Consider the following 11,224-nt stretch of genomic DNA (forward strand, 5'->3'; position numbering starts at 1 on the left):
TCAGTTTGGGATTTTTGGATGAGGCATGACGTTGACTTCCCACGTGGGGCACCATGCGACCAAGTAACGGTGCAACATGTCCTCGTTGTTGGTACAAAGCCCTAGGCCTTGGTTTTTATTTTTTCCAAAAAGAACAAAATGTAGGAATATATTAGAGTATATTATAATTTTTGTGTTTAATTTTTTTTTTTTACAATTTGATGAAGGGGGCTAAGAGGGCGTATAAGGATGAAGGGGGTTAAAAGAAGTAATACTAGTAGTTCAAAATTTAAGATAATATTTTTCAACTTGATAATGAACTAAAATAAAGAATAAAGATATAACAAGAGTAAGATGATTGAATAAAGATATAATAAGAATTAGACTCTGTGATTAGTTTAATTATATTTTTCAATAGGTCAAATTCAAATTCGGACCAAATTGGAGCGATAACCAAAAAAATGGGAACCGATTTAGTACGGAAAAAAAGGTTAAATAATGATAATGATAACTACAAACTTAAAATTACGAACTATGAAAACTATGAAAGAAATTTAAAACACATTATTCAATATAAACTTTAACCTAATTATTGTTTTAAATTAATAAAAATAACACCTTTGATTATTTTGTGGAGCATCCAAGTAAAAAAAACATTAATTGTAACGACATAAAATAAATAAATAAAATAAAAAAATCGTTACCGATTCAATTCATAAATAAGGAAAATTAAATAAAAAACGGTTTTGACACAGTTTATGGAATTTAAGTATATTTACTTGAATCTAAAAAATTAAAAAAAAAAACATTAGAAAAACTATAAATACGTAAGATTATAAAAAATAGAAAAGGTAAAAAAAATTATCAAATTGTTGAAAAATAAAACAAAAAAAAAAAATATATATATAATTTTTTTGATAGAATAAGAATTAGCTATTGAGGTCTATAGGAAAGTTGTAGATCTTGTCAAGAGCTTTCTGGGGATATAAAGAACATAAAAAATGGAGCTCGTATGAAAAAATTACGCCATTTAGGAAATCTGGAAAATTGTGTGCGTGAAGACGTTACACTCTCCGGAGGCGACATATGGTGATGTCGGGTGGCCGACTCTCTCGCGAGACAAGACGACGTGACCCAAGGAAAATCCGACATGTGGCTCCATAGGAATGTGACAGGTGTCGCATTTTAGAAGGACGCGAGGTGGGTGAACAACGACACGACACGTAGCAGAAGCCCCATGGAGCGAGCATAACCCCTGAGCGCAGCACACCCCTATACCATGCATAACACGCATTTCAAAAGTATATATATATATATATATATATATATATATATATATATATATATATATATATATATATATGGTTGTAACACCCGATTCCTGGTACGTATTTAAATTCAAGTAAGTCCATGTTTTGCTCTAGGACTCGGTGGGTTGGAGGCCCAACTCGTCGAATAGACTCGACCTTTGATCGGGGGGTTAAGTGACCTACTCGACAAGTCGGGAGACCTACTCGGCGAGTAGGACTGTCTGGATGAAACCCTAATATTTGGGTTTGCACCATATTAAAACAACTTATAACACCACAAATCAACCTCCATTGTCCCTCCCAACCTAGAGAAAACCCTAACTCGAAACCCTAGCCATTATTGTGTGTTCTTGAGCTTGTTGGTACCTTTTGTGTGTTTTTTAAGGTGGAAAGGAGGAAGGAAGCTTGGGAGTTCAAGTATAAGCTAGAAGATCTAGAGGTTTTACTCCATTCTCATCTCATTTAAGGTAAAAAGCTGGAACCTTGACCATCTATCTCTTAGATTTTGATTTAGGGCTATTTCTACCCTTTTTATGAGCATAGTGAAGCCATAATCGGATTTTGTAAGTGTGATTGGTGTTGCACTTCAGATCTGGAACTATTGGGGGTCCACAGGGCATAAAGGTGCCTACTTTGTTGCCATAAGCACCCCATGCATCTTATAGACTTCTTTTATGGTCTTTTGAGTCAAAAACCCCATGCATGGACGTCAAGATTGGGACCTTACATATGAAATGGACCTTAGGAGGTCATATCTATGGTTTTGATGCATTAAGACCTGTTATAATTGACTGGATAGTTTTGATCATAGAGGTACTCGACAAGTCTCTTGGGAGACTCAGCGAGTCGGTTCTCTTTTCCCCCAATGTCTTCTGGAAGTGGTTTTGGTTGAGTGGAGGGGACACTCAAACTGTTAGGGGGTTTGTGTTGGACTTGAAGATCAAAGGACTCGGTGAGTTCAAGACAATGTCCCAACCACATGAAGATGGACTCGACGAGTTCAAGGAGAACTCGACGAGTCATAGACTAAACATCTTCATATGGATGAAGATAACCTCGACGAGTTCAAGAAAGAACTCGGCGAGTCGGTTGAAGATAGTCTGATGTGTTGTTGAAGACGAACTCGTCGAGCTCTTGCTAGGCTCGACGAGTAGGGACGGGATTATGGCATTTTGTGGATATGGGGACTCGGTGAGTTGGTGGACCAACTCGGCGAGTCGAGTCAACCAGATGATTGACCATTGACCAAGGTATTGACCTTGACTTTGTCTTGGACTTGAGTTGACCCTTGTAAGGGTTACGAGTATGAATTGATAAGTTAGAAAAGTTTTTGTGTAGGGATTAAGGATTCGTGGAGAGTTAGTTTTCATATTGAGATCGGTGCAGACACTACACGACTTTGAGGTGAGTTTTCTCCAAATAGGAGTGGGTCTACGACCACAATGCCGACCCACAAGTAAGAGTATTGGATAAATGATTGTCTTTGTGATAATTATCTAGTGTTGATATGAGATATGATTATTGTGCTTGATATGTGTTAGCGGTAGTAGGGGTGAATTAGTCCTCGGTTACCGGTTGAAAGATACCGAAGGGGAGGGTAGCTCCCAGTTACCGGTTGAAAGGTACCGAATGGGAGGTTAGTTCCCGGTTACCGGTTGAAAGATACCGAGGAGGAGCCCAACTCTTGGCTATGCCCGACAGTTACCGGTTGAAAGATACCGAAGATTATACATTATTTAGTATGGGTATGATGGGGGAACTCACTAAGCTTTATGCTTACGATTTTTAGTTTTGGTTTCATGTACCTATTCATCTAAGGGGAAGGAGTCGGCGGGGTAGCAGCGCATCACACATTCACACATGATATTCCGCATTTGAGAAACCTGGGATTATACTATGATATTATACTATTTATTAATATGGTTTTGAGACTTGTGATTTGTGACTTTATGTTTGAAAGGATTCAATGATGTTTTCCGTTAACTATTTTTACAAGTAATATACTTTAAAACAAAAAAATTTGGGTCTCGATTTTGGGATGTTACAGTGGCTCATTCCATATAAGTTTCTCACATCCATCCCTTAGAGCCTCTCACTCTTAAATATCCCTCCTATAGACCCTTTTTCCTTGAGTTTATGGCCTATGGCGAAGCCCTACGACACCCATGAATACTTAGCTAGTTGTAACCTTCGAATAGGAGTTCCCGAGTCAGTATTTTGCCCGCTTAGATTCTGGTTTTCATCAAGAACCTCTATAAGTTAAGCTACACTCTTCATTTTTCAGTGTAACTTATATTTATAGTCATAAGTCGTTATTATGACCCTATAAATAAGATTGATCAGTAATTCCAAGTCATTATATTGATTAATCTACTTACGATAGAGGTGTCTAGAATAGTCACGTTGGCTCGATTGTTGGATTTCAGAAAAGTTATTTTACCGAAATGATCTTGCCTCCTAATTGTCCTACCTGGCTAATCCTTACTTGATAGATCTTAAAGTAGACATTGGGATTAGTGAGGAATCTAGACTATAATTATTATAGTCACCAGGATTACGAAACTAGACTAAGACTTAGTAATTTATACGTCTAGTTCTTTTCAAAGTACAAAGCAAAGCACTACCGAAATCGTCAGTCACCCACCTTTGTCAGGTGAGTACATAGTTGTAACGCCCTGTTTCGAATTGACTCCTAGTATGAGGTTGTGGCCCGAAGGTCGGTCATGATAAGGATTATGGCTTTTGAGAAGGTAAGATATAGGCCCATTTGGGTGCGGGTGATGTATTAGAAGTGATATGGGTGTTCGGTTCGTGTTTTGGAGCCTAGGGTATTTCGGTAAAGTGGCAGTTCAGGCTTTTGTGGAAAATGGATTTTTGTTCGGAAGGTATTAAGAAAGGTATGAGTTAATAGAAGTGTAGGGCTTCTCGTTACCTTTCCGTGGATATAAGGATCGCCGAAATCGAGCTTAGAACGAAGAAGTTATGGCCTTTAGAAGTTTCGTGGTTTTTAGGCTTAGCCGAGTACACGAGGCATACACAAAGAGTACGTGGGGCGTACTAGTGAAGAAGGCAGTACGCGGGGCGTACCTGGGAGTACGCTGGGCGTACTGACCAAGATGGTCTCTGGTAGTTTATTTTATTTACTTCTTTTTATAGTTTATTTTAGTTTATTTCATCCATAATCTAGTTAATTTCCATTCATATTTTCCTTTCTGTTATTTTATGATTATTTCAGGTACTTTCTAGTTTCGTGAGCTTTATTACAGATTTCATGGATACTAGTGGAGCGGGAGTTTCGGGACGTATGGAAAGCGATGGTAATCGATGGACAACAAGGATCTTAGGCTTGAAGGGTGTTGGAGTTGATGCATGGAGCGAGCTTGATGATTATTTGAAGGCTTTGAGAGAAATAAACTTTAAATTCGTAAAATGCGAGAGTATTTTCAAGCGTGCGTAGATTATTAACCGGGCAAGTTTAGATCATTTGGAGAAGCTACATTGGGCTTAAATTGAAGAAAAATTGTCTATAAGCTGAGTGGACTCGATCTAGGCCAGTGACATATGCTTGGGAGGCCCAAAAACTCAAAGAAGCCCATTTTAGGCACCACCCACGCAACCCACCTGCGCAGCAGCATGCGGGTCGCGCAAGGACCTGCAGGGGCATTTTTGGGATTTCTTGTTTTGAGCTATATGGGGAAGGTTGGTGTGCCAGTTTTTCACACTCTTGGACATCCGACTTTTGAGCATTCTCTCTGGAGTTTTGAAGATTTTTGAATGCCAAAAACACCTCAAGAACACCATCTTTTCACCTCTTGATTCTTGTTTAATATTTGGTACAATCTTCTCTAACTTTGTTTTCTTGAGTTTAGCCATGCTTGGCTAAACTAATCTTGGTTGACTTTTGTTGAATCCTTTGAAATTTTGTTGAATGTTGAAGAATCTATGAACTTGTTCTTAAATCTTTATGGAAATGTTTTGTGTTTTAACATATTATCACTACTTGTATGTTTTTATTCATGAGTTTAAATGTGTTTGTGGTGATTAGTTGGTTAATTTCTTGATTAAGTAAAGGATCCTCAAATTAGCAAGCAACAAATGATTTTTGGGTTGTTAATGCTTCACACAATCATAAAAACATTTCCTCCAACATGGTAGTGAAAGCATTTGACTCATCCTGGATTTGGTGACTTTTTGGTTCTTAATGCTAGTTGACTTTCACTAATTACATGCTTAATGGAAATTATAACTTTGTTCAAGGAAATTGTTAAGAGCTTCTCTAACCATTTTAACAACTAAGAAAAGTCTAGGTAATCTCAAGCTTCTTGGATTACTATAGCCAAATTAAGGATTTAAATCAAGTATTGCACCATTGGATTCTAATGACATGTTCATCAAAAGTCAAAGTGAGGAAACCTTAAGTCAACCATCCTTCTCTTATTGATTTTACATCAAACTCTTATTTTTATTGAAATTGTTTATTTAAATCTTAGCTTGATTCTAGTTTTATTAAAATTGTTTATTTCAAGTACTTCAAAAGACCAAACCCCCCATTTTTCATTTATTGTCATTTTACAAGTATTTTTACAAAGAGAGTCTTCATAGAGTTATAAAATTAAACCAATCTCCATGGATTCGATCCCTTTACCACTATACACTATTTTAGTGTGTAATATTTAGGGTTATTATTTTTGTTGGCCTCGACAACCACCAGTCGTGAATGTTCTTCGGAGTACGTTGGGCGTACCATAATTACACTGGACGTACGTCAGTCAGATCAGAACCCTATTTAAGCTCCTTATCTCATAAACTAACCCTAATATATTCAGCCCCCACCCTCTAAAACCCTAGAAATCGTCATGTATCATTCATGGTGACATTTTGAGCTTATGGAGTCCATTTTTGGGATGTTTGGCCCATTTTCAAGAAGATGGAGCTTGTTGCAAAGATGGGAATCAAGGAGCAACTTATGGATCTGGCTTTTGGGACTCATTCTTATCTTGATGAAGGTATAAAGCTTTGAACTTGATCATTCATCTCTTAGATCTACCATTTGTGAGCTTTAGTTCATTTTGGTCCCAAGGATGAGATTTAGTGGTCTTGATTTCATTCCAGGAGCTTTGAGTTGCCCCTCTTAGTGTTTCTGAGGTTCAAGGTCCATAAAGTTGGTACCTTTAGAGTTTAAGACCATCTATGTTGGAGTTTGAGTCATTTCCATGAAAGTAGAATGTTATTTGGTCTTTTTAGAGCATGCAAAGGCATAAAGTTGCCAACTTTATGCCTTAGGACTCATCAAACGACCTAGATTTGAGTTAGGGACGTAAAGTCTTCAAGCATTAAGCACTTAATGGATTTTGTACATAAGATGTTTGTACGTTGGGTGTATAATGTAGTAAGCTGCACCTATAACCCTTTTGCCCAATATGCTAAGCGTACAGAAGAGGTACGCTGGGCGTACGCTCTTAGGAGTACTTGGGCCTTAGTGGACTTCAAACCTTTAGGCCCTAATGGTTTTGGGATAAGATTTGCTGATAGTTGGGACTGAATGTAACTTTGGGCCAATATTGGGATAATTGGGTCTAATGGGTCTTGTGGCCCAATACAGAAATGGACTTCGCATTATGGGCCTCGGTTTGGGCCATGTCTTAGACTAGGTTGTTGTGGGCCTTTGTGGGCCAATTAGGAACAGGATTATGGACTAAGGAAATTATTGGGCTTTAAGATAAGGTCCATTATGGAGGTTGGGCCCAATTTGGAAAATTAGGTCATTGGTTGATTAATTGGCCTCATGGCCTTTCAGATTATAGTATGTGCCGAAGTATTGGACCAGGATAGGTGAGGGGTAAAATGGTCTTTTTACCCCAGGTATGAAGTGATATGTATGGATTAGAACTTACTTGCTAATCAAGTGTCAACTGATATTGGTAGCTCTGGGAAGTGGACAAGACAACAGCTAAGGATTTCATTCGGGAAGCGTCTACATTTGAGGTGAGTCTCCTCAATATACCAATGGGTCGAAGGCACCAAGGCCGGCCCATTTACCTAGTTGTAATTATTATTGCATATATGTTATTGATACATTATGTATTTATGTGAAGGCCATGTAGGGGTTCCCATGGCAATTAAGTTATATGTAGTATGCCGATTGTCTTCGTGACTCTTGCATGTAGTGGATATTTGCGAATGTGTTGTCAATATGTTATGTATTTATGCGAAGACCATGTGGGGGTTCCCGTGGCCTATTTCATGCTATTTGGATTGATAATTGAATATATGACATGTCACTATGACACTTGTATGGAAGTCCCCGGGGGGTTCCCGTGGCAGTATATTAAGACCATTAGGAGGTTCCTACAGCAATCGGTATAAGTCCTTGGAGGGTTTCCTTGGCTTCCTAGTATGTTTACTTGTTTAGCTTGTATGATATTTCCATGATTAATGTAGACCGTGTGGAGGTTCCCGTGACAATTAGCCAAGACCACGTGGGGGTTCCAGTGGCGGCTAGTCAAGACCACGTGCGGGTTTTCGTAGAACTTGGTGTAGGACCTTGGAAGGTTTCCACGACATCCCTATATGTTTATATGCATGGCTTATATGGTTTATGTATTCATACCTAATATGGGTTATATGATTATGTGGTTTCTGTGGGGTATGCTCTAGGGAACTCACTAAGCTTCGTGCTTACGGTTTATAGTTTTGTTTCAGGTATCATCGATTTGGAAAGGAAGTGCTCGGATTGATCGCAATGCACACACCTATGGTTTCCGCAATAAATGATTTTGGGATGAGCTCTAATAAATGTTTTAATTAACGATTTGTTGGAATGTTTGAAATAAATAGTATCAACGTTTTTGGCTATAATAAAAATGGAATTTTTACCCTGGATTTTTGGGTCGTTACAATAATTACTTTCATCTTACACATATATAAGACGTATTTAACTGCTTAGTTTCTATGTGTGCCTATTGTAAGTTTTTACAATTCATGTGTTCATCGTGGCTTACTTGATTATATTATGATGAGTATTAGAAATTATCATAAGTCATATTGGGTACTAAAGAATTAGGTGAAATAAAATATAATGAGAGGTCGTAACTAATTTGGTATTGGTATGTCACTAGGGAATAGAGATCTAGTAGCGTATATGTGTCGACCATACACTATTGTAGACAATTTGGAGAAACATGGCCAGACTTGCAACTTGTAGATGTTTATAAGCCATACACAGACAGGTTCACAACCTATAGATGTTAATAATTCTTATGCGGACAGGTTAATGAACTGTGGGAATTAAAAAATCATATGCGGATAGGTTTACAACCTATAGGCATTAAGGAATCATGCATGATAGGTCTACAACCTGTATGTAGTACTAAACTAAAAGATGGACAAGTCCCCGACCTCTATATGTTAGGAAAACACATACGAACAGGAATATAACATGTAGGTATAAATAAACTATACATGAGTATACTCTGTTCACCATATAGTTGAGTCATATGGCCAAGGAATCCCCAAAAGAATATTATCTACTTAGAGATCCTTTAGGATAAGTCCCTAGGAACCATCAGTTAGGATCAAGGAGTGAGAATAACAAGAAATGATTAATTCGGGTTAATTTGTTAATGTAAAATATATAAATTAAATTATATTATTGTGGGTTTAAAACCCTATATACTCACCAGGTTTCCCAACCCGACTCACTCAGCTTCTTTGTATCACAGGTAGCGGTATGAAGTTATTTGGATAATGATATAAGTATATGCTAAGAGATTTAAGGAGTTTGTAGGCTTCTAGTGTAAATACTGTAAGGTTTATAATATTTCGTTTATGCTTATGTTTCTGTTATTGACGATGACATACTGAGTTTTATAAATAAAACACATTTCTTGGAAATGCTTTAATAATATTATTATCATGTTTTGGGACAAAATTATGCAAAATTAATCTTTTTAAAAGAATACGTTGGTTTAATAAGCATAAACATATCGGTATTTTTATTGCCGTAAAAATTAGGGATGTCACAGTTGGTACTAGAGCATTAGTTTAAGTGAACTAGGAATTTAGAGGATTTCTAGACTTAAAACTTAGAATGATAAGCGATGATCGTGAGATGAGTGTTTGTTATAATTTAGGTAGTACATCTAAACTGACAAAAGCACTAGTTTACTTTAGGATAAGATGTCTAATTTGCTTTATGTGCTAAATGACTTACACATGCTATATGATGCCTTATGTTACCTATTTAAATTGATATTATTAGGTTTAAGGTTTGTTGCCGACCAAAAATTAGGAAATTTATGGGCTTAGGTTTCTAGACAATATTAGAGCTGGCATATAACTTCTCGGGGTAATAAGGAGAATTATACATCAATAAAACCTTCCTTATTCATATTCTCGTAAATGTACATTGAACGTCTGCTCTCGTATATAAAAAGAAATGACGATCACAAGGAGCGGTAGAGCCGTCAACAACGAATGAGGTCCAACACTTGAAAAACGTTGGAGCAGGAGCTGCTTAACTCACCATGGAAGGAGATCGAGCGATGATGCAAGATCTTCCCGATCAACAAATCAGGTTGAGTATTGGTTGTCGAGGGAATTTTTCAGCTCGTTGCATGGGTTTCTAATTATAGTCTAGCTTGTTCAGAGGTCGATCAGGGAATCAGTTTCAGAATTGGGTGCGATCAGCTCCACGCGAGTTTTAGATCATTTGATCTAATCTCAATGCGCGCTCGATTTCTGGTCGCATCGTTTGTCATTCATCAAAGGTTCTCTGAAAGTTTCAAGTTGTGACAGTTTAAGTTCAATGGTCGTGTCAACCTATCATCAAGTTTAGTGTGTTTTATCTTCCTTTGGTCTCTGGGTATTTTACCTTCAATGATAGCGGTGTGGAATTTTGGTTCATAGCCGGCTAAGGTTTTGTTAGCATTCAGGATCACCTTGGAAGTCTTCATGAGCTGGTTGCATATTGATGGAATCTATTCAATCTCAACCAAGGTATGGGGTCTTGTTCCGGTCATTCATGGGGATATCTTCTGTTAGTGATTGAGGTTTTTCGTTTGATAGAACTCTGGTATTTCTCTCCCTTTTGGATGAGGTTATGGGTTCGCTATGGATGTGTAGGGGTGTTCAAAAATATCCGTATCCGAAGTTCCGATCCGAAATTCCGAACTTCCTAATCGGAAGTATCCGAAAAATCGGATATCTGGAATTTCGAACATCCGAAATTCTGGATATTCGATATTTCGGATACGGGATTGGGTAGTGTTTTCTGATTTTCCAGATAATTCGGATATCCGGTATCCGAAAATAAAAAACCCACTTTTACTATTTTTTTTAGTTTGGGCCTTTTATCCTTTTAATTTGGATTACACATTATAGGCTTCCCACTTAGAAATTCGACCTTAGTCCATTTTAAGTTTTAACACATCACACTCAAAGTCACAGAGGCATATACAACATCTTTTTTCTTCCCAATTCACATTTACGAGTTCTCCATCCTAACCCTAGTCACTTCAAATCTTTGATACTTCCGAATATTTCCATAAGTTCCTTGTTCGTCAATCGCAATATCTCGATCTGATTAGCTAGGGGATGCGATTCTCACCAAGTTTTTATTCACACCCGATTAACACCTTCGATTTTGACACCAGGAGTTCTAATTTACCAGTTAGCCACTTCAATACTTCTTCTAGGAACATCGATTTTGAGTTCGAGTTTGAATCTTCCCCTTTTAACTGGTTAGCTACTACTACTAGTCTCTTAGTACATAACTACACTTGTTTTTTTTTTCAATTTCTTCTTATAATCATTTACATATTACAATGTTAATGTTTAGTTCACTTCCATTTCCAGATTTTGCTATGGATACTCATGATGAAAGCAATTCAGATTGTGAGTTCGTTTCTAAAAATGAAGTGACAACATCAGCCAAA

The sequence above is a fragment of the Lactuca serriola genome, chromosome 4 (assembly GCF_051521515.1).
Source record: "Lactuca serriola cultivar US96UC23 chromosome 4, Lser_US96UC23_V15, whole genome shotgun sequence".
In the NCBI taxonomy this organism is placed as follows: domain Eukaryota; kingdom Viridiplantae; phylum Streptophyta; class Magnoliopsida; order Asterales; family Asteraceae; genus Lactuca; species Lactuca serriola.